The sequence below is a fragment of the Crassostrea angulata genome, chromosome 3 (assembly GCF_025612915.1).
Source record: "Crassostrea angulata isolate pt1a10 chromosome 3, ASM2561291v2, whole genome shotgun sequence".
NCBI classification, from domain to species: domain Eukaryota; kingdom Metazoa; phylum Mollusca; class Bivalvia; order Ostreida; family Ostreidae; genus Magallana; species Magallana angulata.
The window spans coordinates 30,340,058-30,357,862 of NC_069113.1; the positions used below are offsets into that span (position 1 = coordinate 30,340,058).

A 17,805-nucleotide genomic window follows, 5' to 3' on the forward strand; every position below is an offset into this window, starting at 1 on the left:
CTTCTTACCTGAGAATAAAAAAAATTATCTTGAAGAAATATTTACTGAGATATATATTTTAATCCTAAATTTACTAATGAATGTTTAATTTTAATGATTATGAAATGGGTTATACACTGCCTTCGGAATATGGCGTAAGACTGGTTGAACATGACAGATCCTTTGATAGATTGGAAAATATTTCATCCTTGGTCAGCTTATAAATAAAGCAGATCATTTAAGTTTGAATTTAATAACTTTGGTTACTGTTTTAACTTCATTGCAAGCTGTACGTTTCATGCTTTATGGAAATAAGTCTGACGACAGGTATGAATAATGTTAGCATACGGAAAAGACAGGTGTGAACTGACAGAGATAACCAAATTATAACACTTTTGCGAATTGTATTCGTGCGTTCTAGTTTTGGTATGGGTCCTTCTTGTTTATTGCCTATATAACACTTTATCGTTCTCCATAATGAAGTCATCTTAAATGCAGAAGGGACCTACTACTGCCTTGGCTTGACAACTTTATTGCTAAATGAATTTACTTAACATGTAATATATTGGATAGACTGAGGACTCGCCGTCTGCTAACCAACTTCCTGTTTGCACCAAACTTTTTTCCTCATAAAAACATTTACTTTGTTCCTATATATTTATATAAAGGAATGAGAATTATGCTCATCCTAAGCCAGAATGTTGTACCTGATGTGAATTTGAAAGGCCATTCAAACTCTGAACTCTAACAATGTGGAATTAGTATGTTTGGAATAAGATTATGCAATTTAAATTTGAAAAAAAATTGGGGGGGGGGGGGGGGGGGGCTTATGCGTATCAAACACTTCCCAGCAATCAACACCCGTCTTTTTAGTGTTTTTTTTTTTTAATCTTTTTTATAGTATAAAACATATCAAACATTATGAATGTCGTTTCCAACTGTACAGTCCTCTTGTGATTCCGTGCCGATTCTGACTGCAATACCATGCAATAGGAATCTGCAGTCCATATTGTCTCTCTGTGATATTTTTTGTCCTGTTGACTGGGCATTAAACCTAATATGCGATTCAAAACGTCTTAACAACTTGAAGAAAAACCTTACACGTAGCTTCAGATTCCTGAGTCTCTGTATAAGAGCGAGGAGGCTATATCCCCAGAACTAGAAACCAATAACAGAACGATATAGACACAAATAGACAAGCTAACCGTTTCCAGTTAATGCCGTGTTGGAATAATGGAAACACTTTCCTGTTTATGGGTTGCAAGAGCAAGTAATGACGGACAATCAGATGCAATATTCAGTTTTCTCACTTATACACGTCCCGGTCGAAAGATGGGAAGAAGTCGAGCGACAAATGTAATTATAGCCAATGCTATGATAAACACATATACCACATTCTAAGCAATATTTCAGATTGTTACTATGATGTCACTTTACTTGTAAAAATGTGTCAAATCTGTGTTTCAATGTTAATGTTATAATAGATGTTTTAATGATTTTGGTATCCCATAAGTAAGGCGGCGTGGTTTTAATATATCACATTTTTTTTTCTTGTCTGTTTTTAACCAATTTCTGCTGACACCAATCGTGGACCGCGACAGGTAAAGTGAAAAGTCACCAGTTCTCAGGTGTGGGCGGGCTACTCGTTCATTTTTACTGAAATTTCATTCATAAAATGCTAATATTCCATTCACAGGCGATAGTAGTCCATATGAGCATGTATTAGAGGGGAAGGTTGTTGTCTATGAGGGGAGAGGTGGCAGTTACACACACTCAATAGAACACAGACAACGCGACGGAGGTGGCCAAAGCAAATATTGCGGAATGTGAATTGCGCGGGTGCAGTTCTCCGTTTGTTTGTCTCCATTCATTCTGGTGCGAGTAGAATGTGAAGAATTCAAATAGGATCTTCTGATGTTTCATAACGTTTATATTTTCCAGGTGAATAAGAAAGATTAGCACTTCTATTCCTGTTGACGAAATTAATTGCACCTCGACAACATACAATGCATTTTTTGCAGTAATGAAATTGGCTATGGTATTTAGGGATCATAGACATTACCGAGCGGGTGGTTGGGTTCACGTTTTTGAAGTTCATGGAAGACCACTTTTTAATTTTATTTTTTGATGATATGCACTCACACTTGAACTGAGGAAGAGAAAATTTATCTTTTTTGTTCTGCAAACAGAACAATATGTAATCCTTAAAATGTAGGTACATTCGCCAAAACAATACTTACAAAGTTGGCTTTTGTTCATGGATAGTACATGTACATTATGTGTAAAATATGCATTTAAATACACATTACGTCGTTTGCCAAGCTTCCTATGAGCTACATGTATGCACGCTATTTGCATGTGCATTGCAACTTTGTTTAGGTAAACCTGCGCTAAACATTTACATGTACAAGTATGATCCAGGAGAAGTTTTTATAGCTCCCTTCCAGGTACTTAAGCACACAAAGATTTTGCAGATCTATACACTATTAGTAACCTGTTCAGGGGCTTGCTTTTATCTTTTGTTACTCTGTTTTAATATGTGCGCAATGATCTGCATTTAACAAACTGCTGTAGCAAATGATGCCAATGAAACATATATATGTACTCATACTCGTATGCATTTCTACTGAGCACAGCTTTCAATGTACATGGAATATATACATACATAATACAAACGTTTATGCGCGCTAAATATCTGATTTGTTAATAAAACAGGCTATACAAATAATCATCAGTGAACATTCACTTTCTGACAGAAATGCTTCAAAAAGTTTCACTTCGCTTTTTGTATGTTTGGTTGCATGCACGATAAAATTACAATTACATAACATGTGGTTTGTTTTTTTTATCACAAAAATAACTATAAAAAAAGACAAATGAATAGATTAAACTGACTGCAGTTTTGATTAAAAAAAAAACCCCGAAGATTCGAGCATGCGTGTTAACAAAAAAAAACGGAAGACTTCGGAGGTGCTTTTGCATGTCAATTGCATAAAAGCGAATGAACTTTCTCGAGGCAAATGGCCATCTATGCGCTTCTCTCTGATACTTGTACGTTTGAGTTTGTCGGGTTTGGTATTGATGTTTTTAACAGACTATCGATCTCCCTTGGTAAACTAAGAGTTGCCCCTACTCTGAGGTGTAGATCGAGAAAGGGAGATCTCATCTGGGACCCGAACAGACGTGGTAATTATAAACTAGACACCGAATGAAATCGCTTGAGCATTTGGAATGAAAACGTGTCATAATTCAGGGACTTTGCCAAGGAGAAAATAGTAAATAGGGGCCACATTATTTGATCGTATCTTCAAAATCTCTTTACAAAAACTTACTCATTGTGTCTAATTCGATCTAAATGATCCAAATGGTTTTGTAAACCTACTTCATATTGGACATACTTTGTTTAACTTTCTCTTTCAATTACCATGAAATTTTTTACAACCCTTTTAATGGAATGGTCAAGTGAGGAATGAACTCCTCAGGAACAGGTGGCGAGGTGGAATGTAGATCAACGGCGTTTAGTAAATTATGTTGTATCGGTGGTTACAGAGCAAATAATGTTCGCGCCTTCATCAGCGGATATAACATAGAACGCCAACTTAATTATCCACACGCAGCGTTGGACTTGTCACCATGCGCCAGAACTAGCAAAGGTGCCGTCAACTTGAAGTGACGGAATTCCCAAATCATAAACTGTATGGCAGATACTACATATCAGCTGCAATTCAACTCATTTAACAGTTTCATTTATTCGATTAATGTTTGAAGCTGCAATAGATCAAGCCTGTGATAATGACATTAAGCCTTTCTCCTATTTCACACTGATATCCCAAGTGCACACATCAGCTAGAGTAATGACTTGCATACATTACACCATTAGTGTTACATGGCACTTAGTTGTAGTAGATAGTTAGATGGTTACATTGTGAGGAACAGACAGACACACGGGAGACTAAATACCTCAAATTTACACGAACATCTTAAATATATACATGTACATGTATATACATTTAATATCTCAATGATAGTATTAAAGTTACCACTTTTTGTTCGTATAAACTCAGAAAATACATACATGTGAAATAGTAAAAGGAACTTACGGTGGGTGAACCAAGAATAAGTTGAAGGCGATGTGCCATATATACGCGTTGCCACTTTTTTGTGCTTGTCCCTAGCTAACAACAGTCCAACTAGCAGAGTCTCTAGAAATGGAAATGGACGCCTCGACTTATCAATACAGAATCAAACCACGTATCACTGCCCACATCAAATCATTCCGATTTTAGCGAATCAATGATGCAACTCCGGGGGAACACCAGGCATCAAGCCTCATTGATATGGTGATTACCGATTACTATTATATCCTTTTCTCTCTTGTGAAATTTAAACAAACAAAAAAACGCCTCAATCAGTAGACCTCTTCAAAGTTAATGATATTTAAAAATACAACATGTAATATTAATGTCATTGATAAGTAACAATGAAAACACTCCACGGTAAATCTCTTATCATTCAAAATGAGAGACCTGGTTTTAAGTTCTGGACATCATGTCGTCGTGGGGTTTATCCGAAAAAAGGTGTGTGTGTGTGGGTGTGTGTGTGTGTAGGGGGGGGGGTGTAGAACCTAAACATGAGGGGTTTTTTTGTGGTGGGTCCAGCCTACAAGAAGTCTGTTTGACCAGAGAGCGCGCACGATCAATCTTCTATATTTTGTATAAATTGCATGTATGGGAAAACGTTTGATAGTTCTTTAAATATCTTTATATGTAAATTTCTAATGAAAACATCACATTACAAGGGCTTTGTACTAAGCTTTTTACTAAACTAAATACCTAAAGGTGTTTTAAGGTCAAGCCTCAGTTCATAACTTCGACCATGTTATACTTCTTATAAAAATTTCATTTAAAAAAAACACAAAAAAAAAATCGAAAAACGAATTGTTTTGTGGTGGAATTGCTATCAACATTAAGATGTTAGACTACAAGAATATCAGATACTATGTGTTTTCTCAAGAGGGTTAAAAACTTTCGAAACATTGTAATTACTAGTCAATCGTAATCACGGCCTTCACAGTAAATTCAGGCGATGGAATCTGTGGGGTATTATAAAACGCGAAACTCGAACTTCGCAACACGAACATTTTAATGACATAATCAGAAAAGAATTCCGCTCAAACAACAGAAATGTTGGATTAAATTGACCTTCTATAGCGGCTCTAGATTAAGATGAACGATAAAAGAAAATCCCTCATAACTAAAGTCTGTGGTAGTTGTGTTGACTTTGAATACCATTTTAACCTATTTCTTGCAATTCTTCTGACGGAAGTGACACATCTCCGGTTACGGATAAATATGCAGTGATAAGACTAAACTAAATATTACACAAAATAAAATAAAATGGACTGGAAACAAGAACTAATCGTAATAAAATATTTAATCAATCCGATATGGGATTGATTCTTTTCACGGTATTTTCGGCACTACTAGACTTTTGTTCTATTTAGGGTTATATTTTTGACCCTCTAATATATTAGTATTTCTTTTCCAAGTTTGGATGCATTCCATCAAACAATTGATGCGAATACTACAAACGAATGCTTTGGAGACAGACAAAAAGCTTTTTGCGGATCAATTTCACATTCAAATTTAATTGACAGTTCCATAAAAATGTTGACGTGTTAGGTAATGACGTGTGTAGGTTTATAACTGACGGATCAAATTTCACGTGACGGAATTACTCCATGGGGATATAGACACAGTGTCCTTCCCCGTGCTTTGTCGATTTTTTCTATTAATTTTGAATTAATCATAACAGAAATACCTTTTAAATTTAGCTTCATGAAGCAAATAATAGTTTGTAAAAAAAAAAAAAAAAAAAACGCCACCGAACGCTATTGATAAAAGATGTTCCGGGCTAAGTGCAGTTAGATTTAAAACAAATCCAATCTGTTGCTTTTGTTGTATTATTTTGCCGTACGACCAGAGGTTTTTACGGGTACACAGTAGTTGGTGTACCATTTGAATTTCGAAATTCAGGATGCTCAGCATATTGACCAATGAAACCATTTCAACAAAAGCTTGGACTTTGGGTAGTTGTGTCAAACAGCAATGTGACGTAGGCCTATCTATTTCCGCCACTCAGCCATGGCTCTCTGAAATCAACAAGATTTGTCTGGCTGCTTTTGAGCTAAGACTACGCAATCGGTGCATATTTCGCTTGAAACCGCGTCATTTTAAACTTTTTTTGACGCAAGAATTAGATAGCTACGTCCTACTGAAAGTCCAAGGTCTTGTTAAAATTATTCTATCTGCGTTCCATAGTGATTACAGATTATATCCTGCTTTATAAAATGGCCGTATAAATCTAGTCTCTTTAATCAGCGTTGAAAGAAGTCGTCATATTCATTTTAGTCTTTAAAATTTTTTTTTACTTTGATGCAAAGAGTTTTTGCAATCATGCTGATACTCTAATGAAATATGGATAACTATAATGGCCTCAATCTTGCATCGTTAATATTTAGCTTCAGCAATCTAGTCATCTGTAAAAAAATGAAATGAAACATTGTAGAGCAGAATCCAGTTGATTGAATTCATATGATTTACTTGACATTAATTATTATCATCTAGAGATTATCTATTGTATTATCTTTCATGCAGATAAATTCCGATGTAATGCATTGTTGTGGATGCAGTTTACTCTGTGGAGTAGATCGAGGCTCTACCCCGGTGCTACTCGCTGATTGATTTGAAGCCTGTAGAAAATATGAGTCAACAGCTGAGTCACGAGAGGACAAATGAAGGACAATGCTGAAGCACTAACTAAATATTCTGTTACTAGTATTAATTTGAAGAAAAAATCCACCAGTGATATTAGAGAGCTCGGTAATACCAAGAAACAGCGTTTGCTTTAACTATAGCACTCCCTATTGCATTGCCTTTTGTCTGTAGAAAGTTCAACTGAGCAGATCTTGTTTGAGGGCAAAACATGCCGTCAATAAAAAGGTTTTCATTTTCAAACGTTTACTTTTATTCCCAGTTTTAAGCTTTTTTCTGTGATCCAGGCATGTAAAATTCAATATCGATGGCTTACATCAATATTGATGTTCGTGCCAGACAATGATATGGGTTTGAGGACTACAATATGCGTTGTAGAGAGATGAATTCTTGCAGATATTTATCATCGTCTGCGCTCCCCCACACACAGCGCCAATTTGCTCGCTTCCCTTTTTACATCCAAACAGTGTCAAGAGAGGTGCTGTGGCATTTTCTTCATCATCTTTATCTGTCAACCTATTACCAAGGATCTTCGCACTTTTTTATAAAAATAACTTTGGCTATGAAGTGCGAAAGCTGCTCATATAACTAGTGACTACATGTAGTTAATATAAAGATGTGAATTATTGATACGCTAGGGCTTAAGCGTCCCTGCTGGTGGAAAGAATGCATTGTTATAATTGTCGCCCAGTCGGTATGGGGCATTGTAAGGCACGAAGCATGAAGCTGTCTCTAAAAATTACTTTTCTGCATTTCTCATGTCAAAAAAGAAAACTGGAGAATGCTGTTATTTTGTGTTAATTAAAAACCCTTACAATCGTGCCGGTATAGATTATATAGGCATAGCGTGTAAAATGCTACACTGAACTAAATGCTTAAAAGTACTTACGACATTATAACTACTGTATATTCCTTATTTTACGCGAGTACTTAATTTCGCGATTCTATCGTTATGCATCAAATCGCGAGAATATAAAATCGCGAACACCAATTTTTTTTTTATTAAATTCCCTATTAGTTTACATTTCACCGAAAAATTACAGCGAGATTGTAAAATCTTCGAGATGTGCTTCTCGCAATTTTACGCGAATATTATTCTTCCCGGTAAATTAGGAATTTACAGTATGCTGCTTGAACACTGTTGAAGATTTAATTTGCTTTAAGGTTAATTAAACATCTATTACCACATTTTCAGCGTGAAATTGATTTTAAAAACACTTTTTTTTAAATTTACGCTATTATTTGGGGTTGAAGGAGAGGATGGTGGCTATAGCTCTCACACCCACGAGACTAAACAAAGAGCCTGATTTCCTCTGATTACTGCGCGCTTTGGTATACTCAACATTCATAGCATGAATTATAAATTCACTAAGGATGGTAAAGAGAATGTTTAGGTGCATTGCCATCTTTTAACCATATTTATGTTTTGCTAAATAAATACTAGTCTTTTTCCCTTTGATCATACTAGATTACATTGCAGGAAAAGTTGTGATATTACGTAAAACTGACTTTAATGCAAACTCTTTATTAACACCGGGCCTTACCCGTTTTTCAATTTTCCTTTTTGATAATTCTAGTAGCGATGTGTGTAGAAACGTGTACATGTAGAATTCATCAGCACGGACGGAATTTGCTTGGTTACTGCGTCACAACGAAGTTAGAGTATAAAATGTGGGTATAGTAAAGATGTATTTCATATCATATATGAGTACCTAAATGTACTTTGATGAGCCATGAATTCAGTATCTCCAATATATATATAAGACCTGCTACATAATGACTCATATTTTTGTAAGTATCCTAGAAGTATTTGGCTATAACGTAAGTTCCAAGGTTTTGTAACAAATTATTTGAATAACCATCTAGAACGTGTAGAGGTTTTGTATGCATGTGGAGGGGTATAACACTATGTCTTGTTATCTACCCAACCACCCAGGGGGAACCCTCACAAGAGATATTCTCAAATATACACATGTATTGTATTTCAACGATGTAGCCACAGAAAACGTTTCTGCCGAACAATTATTTCGTTCAGTATTTTCACACTTTTTATAAAAGCATTGGATGTAGTTACAATAAGTTAGCTTTGTTCTGATAATCGTTGGGCCATTTTGTGATCGATTTCTCCAACAGACTTCAAAAACATTGTGGATCAACCCGGGTATCTTTAATGATATTTGGAAACCTCGAAGCAAGAATTATCAAACCGGTCAACTATGCGTTAAATAGATACTGCAGTCGACTGTTTTCTCTTTGTTCTAGTGGCCATTAGAGTAGTTCAGTTTTTGTTAAGACAAGTTTACCCACAATTCATAGTTTATTACCTGAATATAGAATTACATTCTGTGCAGTTTCTTTGATCTTTAAAGACTAAAGGAGTAGAGTTATTTAATTATTAAGAGTTATTTACAAATTAGATAACCATAGATTTCGCTTAAACTTGAAGACGTGTTTGCATTCTAAGCTAGGTTTAACTTATACATTGAATACTTTTACATTTTAACATGTGTTGTTTTTTACACTTTGAAATTAACTAACAGCAAATTCGCAAATCCTTCTTTTCCCTTGCCTCCGCGGGAGAAGGGTCAAAGAAAATTTTGCAACTGTAGCGTCGGTTATTGAATTTCATCATATCGTATTGAGTATTTGACTGTAAAAAAATTAATTTAACGACACAAGTGAATTCATTTACGCAATCTTGGAAGACACTGACTAGAACAGCCACATATGATGTTTAAACTTTATAATGTGATAAGTAAAGAATTAGATATAAGTAAAAAATCTTTTACCTCGCACTTCTGACAAAAATTGCAAAAATAAAAAAATAAATCAATAAAATAAAATAAAATAATCCAATCCTTGAAATAATTCCGTATTTAATAACAAAATATATCGAATTATTAAATATGTTCATTTATATCTACATTGTATAGCACTGGTTCCTCCTGATTTTATATATATATATATATATATATATATATATATATATATATATATATATATATATATATATATATATATATATATATATATATATATATATATATATATATATATTACATATAGAAATTGGTTATTAGTAATTTGAAGTTTCATATTTTGATGAATAAATGATAAAAATTATCGCTTTCAAATCTAATCTATATATTTTTGATAATGAAATATTGAATAATGAGTTTTATCCTGAAACCGAATTAATCCCCCGTTTAATATCATTTTAAATATCAGGTTTATTGGTTGTCGTTACCGATAACTGAACTTTCTGTATTTTTCACAGTAATACAGTTTGATAAAGGAACATATTACATAATGGAGCTTAAATTACGCAAGTTGATAATGGCCCGAAGAACCATTATCTGACAAAAATTCAGTTTAACAGAAAATTTGATATCGTAGAAAGTGTTCATAGTTTCCCTAAAATTTTTGCAGAATAACCCTGTATCAAAATAACGCGCAACACACATTATATACTCTCAAAAATAAATCATCACTATCCCGGTATAAGAAATTAAACACTTAGTCTACTATTCTTAATAAAATATTCTTAATGCAAATTAAATATAAACTAGTACATTAATTTTGATTAATTTTAACATTAATCCAAAGAGAGAGAGAGAGAGAGAGAGAGAGAGAGAGAGAGCTACACATACCTGTATCGGGGGGTGCGGCCCTGTGGTCGCGTCCTGTGTGGGGGGCCCGCTGCCTGTTCTGACCTGAGAGTGGTCGGCGGTCGTGCCGAGTATAAGAGACAACAGGTTTGGCACGCTCTGTAAAAGAAGGCAATGAATCAAATCTGGGAAGTTATTGGTCGGCACCGGATGATCAATACATGCCCTTCATTGAGGAATCCTACGGGTTACTGCAGCTGTCGTGCAGTTAAAGCAACTCTTTTCTAAGATTTTCATCAATGAAATGATAAAAGATACAGTCATTAAGACCTATTATCATCTCAAATGTTGGCACAACAGAAAAAAAAACCCGCGGTAGTATATCAAGACGTTCACCAGTTGTACATCCTACACAAGTGCATAACCTCGCATGAAATGTGGAAATTGAACTACAGAAAAAGTTATGATTAAAAAATGAAATTCCTTTGTATATTACAGATGAACAAAGTAAGTAAAAGAAAAACCAAAAGCAAAAAAAAAAAAAAAAAAAAAAAATCAAAAAAAAATCAAAAACCCTGTGCCCATCGTAGAGTAATACCGAAAAAATATATGTGCCGTCAAACAATGCTGGTGGAATGCTATGTTATAACAACTATTCCAAGTGAATATATAAAGCATGTAATGGGGGATATATACTTTTAACTATGGCTTCATTGGCTGAATCCCACATTTCACCTTGATGTTTATAAAATTGAAGGCCTTCAGCCTGACACATGTCCCATAGTTCACGAGAGTCAAGGTGAAATTGTCTACCGGGGATTGTCCATGGGTACAAAACGGCAAAAGTGATGACTGTGTGACACGTCAGCATAATTCTTTATATTTAATCCTTTAATTCTTTATGCCAACGACCAAGCTCTGTGATCAAAGTGAATGCATATGCTGCTCCAGTTTGATGTCCGTTAATTTCCCTTTGGCTTAATGATAATTTATCTTTTTATCTAGTGCATGTGTATTTAATGAATTCGATATACATTGGGAGTAAGATGGATGGGACCTCTGTTATCTGAAATACAAAGTACACTGGAAGTATCAGAATCTTCGGAACATGTGTTGTTTTTTCTCCCCAACGTCCACTCGCTGAATACTGTACTTTGCACTAGTGACTTAATTTTTCGTTCCCAGTACTTATTGGCCCTAATTTCAGTCCTCTTAGAGTTTCATACATCCCCCTGCAAATGTGTTAAACTCATGTTTTGTGATACGCACAGGAAAATGGGATATTTCACTAAAATCATGGGACTTTTTTGATGTTTTTTTAAGCAAATGAATAAAGAGAATCTCTGGTTACGCAATAAGTTGGCCAATGATGAGAATGGAATATTCAGCGTTCATTGATCTCTCAGGCCAAATTCTTATGACAGACACATCCTGTCAGGTACATAACTAATTGAAGCCTTCATTCGTCCTCGGCGCCATTCTAACTAATGTAAACAAAGGATGTAGGACTCAACCTTTCCTCATGAACTTCATGTTCATTTGCAGTAGCAGACATTTGTGTATCATGGCAGAAGTTTTGTTCATATTCGTTAGATCTTCACAATTTTACCTTCTGGATGAGTTGTTTGTATTTATTTCAAATCTATTAATCTATCCGGAGGATTTGGGGTGCGGTTGGTGTGGGGGTGGATGGGGTATTGGATATGGGGTTTATGATCACATCTGACAATGTTTCCCTTGTTTCAATGTTTCCGCAAACGTTCATATGTTGTTTTTGTAATTCTTGAAATGTTTTATTTTTTATCGCATTGGCGATGAGGTTTTTTTAAGGCTATGGATAGTTTATTTGACACATTTTAGAAAGGTTGCAAACCACTAAAATTTATTTCAAAACAATTTTACCTGATAGAAACACGATTAGGCGTTCCATTAATGATGATTAAAGAAGTGTTTCCATTAGGAATGAGGCAAATTTATTTGTAGAAGGAAGTCTGACACCTGCCAGTATTTGCATTGATTTCATTTTCAAAGATGTCAAAAAAATAAGGGTTCATGGCCAGCGCTGAACCTAATGGCGACATAATTTTACTTTATCCTTGTTTTATTTTTCCTCTGATATATTATTTAAAAGAAAAATAATTAGTAATCAATGTTTTACAAAAAAAAATATGCATACATCACAGGTAGATGTAGTTGGACAAAGCGAAGCATCTTAACAAAGCAGCAACATTTATTATGTAATACAAACGACAAAACTTGTTTGATTCTAAAAATATCACCTTTGATGAAACCGTGCAATCAGGAATGAATGGAATTTTCATGACTTATTACAGTATGTTGTTTCAAAGAGAGGGCATCGCTTAAGATTTGTCGCCTGTACAGTATGCCCATGAGGGCATGCAACTTACCATTGTTATCAATATTGAAACTCCCAGCGAGTGGGGGGGGGGGGAGGGGGTTAAACCCAGTGGGCCACTAATGCCGTAAGTTCCCTGGAATTGATGTTTGTCATTCATTTACTTTATTTCACAATAAGTAAGTCTAAAAGCTGTGAATTATTAGACTGGGCTAGAAAGTCTCCTGTGTTTATATCCCTCCTTTTACTCCAAAGCTTACAAAATCGTGCGCCTCATTTCTTTGAATATCATTGTTGGGAAATCAGATTTATATTTTAATTTATATACTAGCTTTAAAAATGATAAGTGATAAAGTTATCATATTCATATTGAACAGTAGGACGAACATCTCCGGAATGGGCATTTTTCCGATGTTGCGCACTCCTTTCCATTTGCTATAACATTATGCTATGACTAAACTATTATAATTAAAACTCTAAGTTTTATATTATTCAAGTTGTAATCATTGCAAGTGTTGTTATGTTGTTATATTATCATGTTGATAATTATTTTGAAATTTCTACATTGACACATGACTGCCTCAATTCAAGTACTTTTTTTTAAATTACTTTATCAGACTACCATGTACAATATCTAACAGTGTATGTAATGGGTTGAATGTTTTGTAAGTTTTTTTTATTGCGGTAACCAAGGAGTCATATTATTTACATTTGAGTTGTTCAGTAATTGAAACAATATAAACTAGATTAGAACTTATTTTGCTTGCTGTAAAGTTTACGCCTGGCGGTTTTGATGAGTCTGTCCTTGATTCATCAGAATGTCGTCATAATGTTAGATTGTACTTGTGTGTTGCCGTGGTATTGGGGTTACTGGGAGTACACAAATATGATGCAGATTATTCCGTTCAACTTGAATGAAACGAAGTTTGATATCAATGCAGACTCTTATTAATTTTTTACTGCATGTAAATTATGATTTGGCTGCACCACAATCCAATTTTTAAAATCAATTAAAATTAATGCACTTGTAAATTATTCAGTTATTCAGTTTAACTTAAACAAAAACGCCATGTATTAAACACACTTTCCAAACATGCACGCACAATTTTATTCTAGAAAGGTTTTTATGCAATTTCAGAGATTTCAGATCTCAGTGACGAGAATAGCCGTATTATCATTTACTAGGCGTGGGGCTATTGACGACTTCCACAGATGAGCTTGGCAGATTTTTTTTTTTTACAAACATTACACATTGCTGACAAGACATGAGAACTTATCACCTGGATTTGTTGGTTAAAACCACGGAAAAAAGATACCACCATCCCAAGACTACATGTATTTGTCAACCGGTCGGTAAAGCTGTCTTTGAAGAGAACCCGGACTTCGATCCACTGCTTCCTACAAGTCAAAGGTCGAACCCACACAAATCTGTTTTATCAAAGTGTTGTAACACGGTGGTTTCCTATATTGATCAACCTATCTGAAAAAACTGAAATAATGGTTTATTAGATATGATTGTTGTGCCTGGCATAGTGTGTATCGTTTTACCGGCTTCAGCCTCGCTATCTCGGAGACCTCCCCGTAGTGACAGATTTTTTCATACCTTGCCAAACACTCGGACCCACTACTCTGTTTGTAATTGCTTGCTAACGATGTTGCTCATTGACAAGAGCACACAGAAATGGGAGCAGAATAATGCCTCCGCCAGCCGATCGCCCGGACGACCAATTTCAAGTCTATTAGTTAATATGTTTTTAATCAGAAGTTAATGATTTCTTTTTTTCTCACACTTTGAATTGGTTCACCAATGATTCGGCAGTATACGACGTCGGTTAAAAAGTAAATGAATAAATTGATTAAAGGATTTTATGAATAGGGTTTTTTGTCACAGATATGAAATGTGTTTTAAAGGTCAATTTTAATATTAAGTGCACAAGTATGTAGGTTATTTAGAAAAATTGGAGTCATTTGTTCATTTAGAGAAAGCTTCGTCAAAGTGCTATTGTGTAAATGCCAGAGTTTAGATATTTCTAGTCAATGTACTTACCAACTTTTGGGTGCATGTAACAAGCAGTTTTGGGGTCAAGTATAGAAATGAAGTATCACCAAATTCAGGACACGACTTAATATCAGAACAACTGAATTGGCACCGATTGAAGAGGTATTTTGGGTTCTTCTAAAGAAAAGTTTGCTTTAAGTCGAGTGTCAATTTTTGTCAAATTTTATCAAGACCGTAATGACACGAGGACACCTTTAATGTGTACCATATTCCAGGAAAATTATAAAACTCAACTTATTACAGTCATGCCAATAGGGCCAATAAGCCAAAAACCATTACAATCTACTTCCGGTTGCTTTTCTTAGTCATTTCCACTTTGCTTTCCCTCTAGTAAAACATACTCTGGCCTAAAATTCAGCATGGAAAATGTCATCATGTATACAAGAAATTTCGAGGTTAGGTATTTGATAATTACAGTACCGTACGAAGAAATATAATCTGGTCAGGGCCTTCAAATCTAATAGAGATAAAAGCTGTCGCGTAATGGGTGGATCTTGTCATTTTACATTGTTTTCTTATCAGTGTATCTTGAGCCATTCGAATCAACGAAATTTTCTCATTTTAAATGAGAACAATTTGTCAAAATGTTATCAAAATTTGACACCACAAGAAATAAATATCCGCCCTCTAGTGAAATTTTCCCACTATTCTGTTGACAAAAATGTTAAGAAATAAACTAAATTTGGTTCTACTTATTCATCGGGAGGCAGGGTTTGGTATAATTCATTTCCCGGACATTCGCTCTTATCCAAGGTCACAACTAACGATGCACCCCGGCCTATCTGTTTTACATCTAAACAGAAGCATACAGAAGTAATAAAAAGCAGTGAGCGCCTGACTATTGGGGCTCTAAGAGGAGGGTGCGTAATATCCAGACATCACACCGGCAGATAAACAGACCTAAAGCGCTAATTTGAAAGCAGAACGCTGTCCGCTCCTCTTATTAATGAGGCTTTTATCTGCTGATGACGAAGGGCCTAATCTACCTCGCCGTCTGTCAATGACTTTTTACTGAGTTTGTTTAAAAACTTTCTGCTATTTTACAACACAAGTTCAATGTCTATTTGTCCCTCACCTTACAGCTTAGGTATGTTTGGGGCATTAAAATGATTCTTTCACGATTCTTGAGTTCCCAACATTCAATAGAGATCTGAAGGGATAATGAAGGGATAATTATGTAACTAAATGTATAAATGAATAAATAAATGCAAATATAAATATTTATTTCTTTTCGTATATAAGGGGCATTCCTGTCGTGTTCTCTTGATGTCATACTTCAAACATTTTTTTTAATTAATTCTCTTAATTCAATAGCAGAAAAAAATCTTTTATCTGATCTCTAAAAAATATTGAAAACCTCTTTTTCAGGAATTTTAATTGAAAGTTTAAAATTTGTACTGGCCACCCACCTTACTAAGGCTTTTTGTCATATTATCTCAAAGCTGAATATAAATTAAGATCTGTTTGTCCCAACCCAGTCCACACTGGACGGATAGACAAACAGTGGCCCTCTCAATTTGTCAAGCTAAGTCCCGGGTATCGACAGATACCACTCAAGGAGGTATTAGAACTTGAAGGGTAAATACTATCGTAAAAACGGGAAAAAAATTGATAACATTGTCACTCCAAAAAGTGCCATGCACCTTCAGTTCTCTATTCAAGGAATCTCATTCAGACTTCAGAACTAAGTGTACGTTGGTTCTGATAGAATTATCGATAGACTTTTTACTTGTAGCTATATATACGCCAATGCAAAATGGTGCCACTAGGACATTACTTTAGAATTTAATTTCGGTGAGTTATAGATATGATGAAGAACACATGAACCCATACAGTGTATAGTATTTTTATGAATTTGAGGGAGTGAAGGCGGTGTTAAGTTTCAATCCGATATTCCATGAAAACCCAAATGAGATTTATATTCCCGTTTATCAAGCCCAGTCACTCCAATTCCGACCAGCCATTTCTTATCAGTTGTCTAGCTCTATTCCCCATAGCGAGGAAAAGCGGATAATTTGGATCTGAACAATTAATAATGGACATTCAAAAAATAAAATCGGTAAACTATGATCTATGAGCCTCAAAATCGTGACTTACTCTTTGGATTTAGCAAAAGGTGTCCAGAAAATATCGCTTTTTATCCATATTCACGAGCGGTCGTATTGAATCATATATATAAGGACTTATAATGCCCCTGTGCCAAAGTATTCACCGACGTCTGAATGAAAAGTTTGATTGAATTGCAACACTATCGAGGTGTAAAATGCATAACACCTGAATGATTTCTTTCTACTCATTGTGTTTGGACTTCAGGGTGTATTCGTGAATTGAAATTCTTTTATTATGCTGCCAGTTTCAATTAAAAGGATATAAAACTGGTCTTAAGGTTTGTTAAAAACACACAACTTCAAAAGGAGAAAACATTTAAAATTTGATTATTTTAATTCTTCCACCAACCAAGAACGCTTGTGTCAAGTGGCATTTGAAATCAATAATCCAGTCATAATAACAATTGATGATATTAAGTCCATTCATCAGCTACAGCTGAAAAGTGGTCAAATATTTATAAGTTAAACTTGTCCTACCTTTAGGAAAGAATCTCCGCTTATACACATGCGGGACAGAAGAGTTCGCTTATCTTTTAACTCTACCTGTCTCAAAATATACTTTAAACCTAATTTTCGACAAATGACTTCGACGCTTTAAAACAAACAATCTGGGGGTTTGACTATTGAACTAAATTGTTAATTTACTAATACATCTAGTTAAATCAGTCGATATCAATGTGTGAAGATATACAAAGTGAGGCGATTTGAGGGATTTGATTAAACCGACGATATCGATTTCATTGTATCAAAGAGCAATAAATGTGAGGGTTATATAATCTTGAAAATGTCAAAGCGTGCAGAAGTGGTATGTGATAAATCAAAGAACATTAAAGTAAAGAAATGGAATTTGTGGTCTGATATTGTTAAAAGGTACCCATTTTCTAAATTTAAAAATATCAAAGCAAGATAGAAGATGGGTAAA

At 34.8% G+C, this 17,805-nt stretch overlaps 1 protein-coding gene across 6 annotated transcripts in view; it reads right to left on the reverse strand.

Annotated features, from left to right (window-relative positions):
• The window catches only part of LOC128178587 (kin of IRRE-like protein 2), a 32,741-nt gene extending 15,248 nt beyond the window's left edge, over window positions 1-17,493 (reverse strand). For 3 of the 6 annotated variants that reach the window (XM_052845833.1, XM_052845840.1, XM_052845839.1), the window contains exons 1-2: window positions 17,361-17,493; window positions 10,403-10,519 (exon numbers count right to left, since the gene is read on the reverse strand). The gene's annotated coding sequence lies outside the window, so the exon portion shown is untranslated. Of the gene's footprint in view, window positions 1-4,079; window positions 4,339-10,402; window positions 10,520-16,872; window positions 17,016-17,360 lie in introns of those variants that run through there. The other 3 variants (XM_052845838.1, XM_052845834.1, XM_052845835.1) reach the window with 3 other exon arrangements.
• Between the last annotated feature and the right edge of the window lie 312 nt (window positions 17,494-17,805).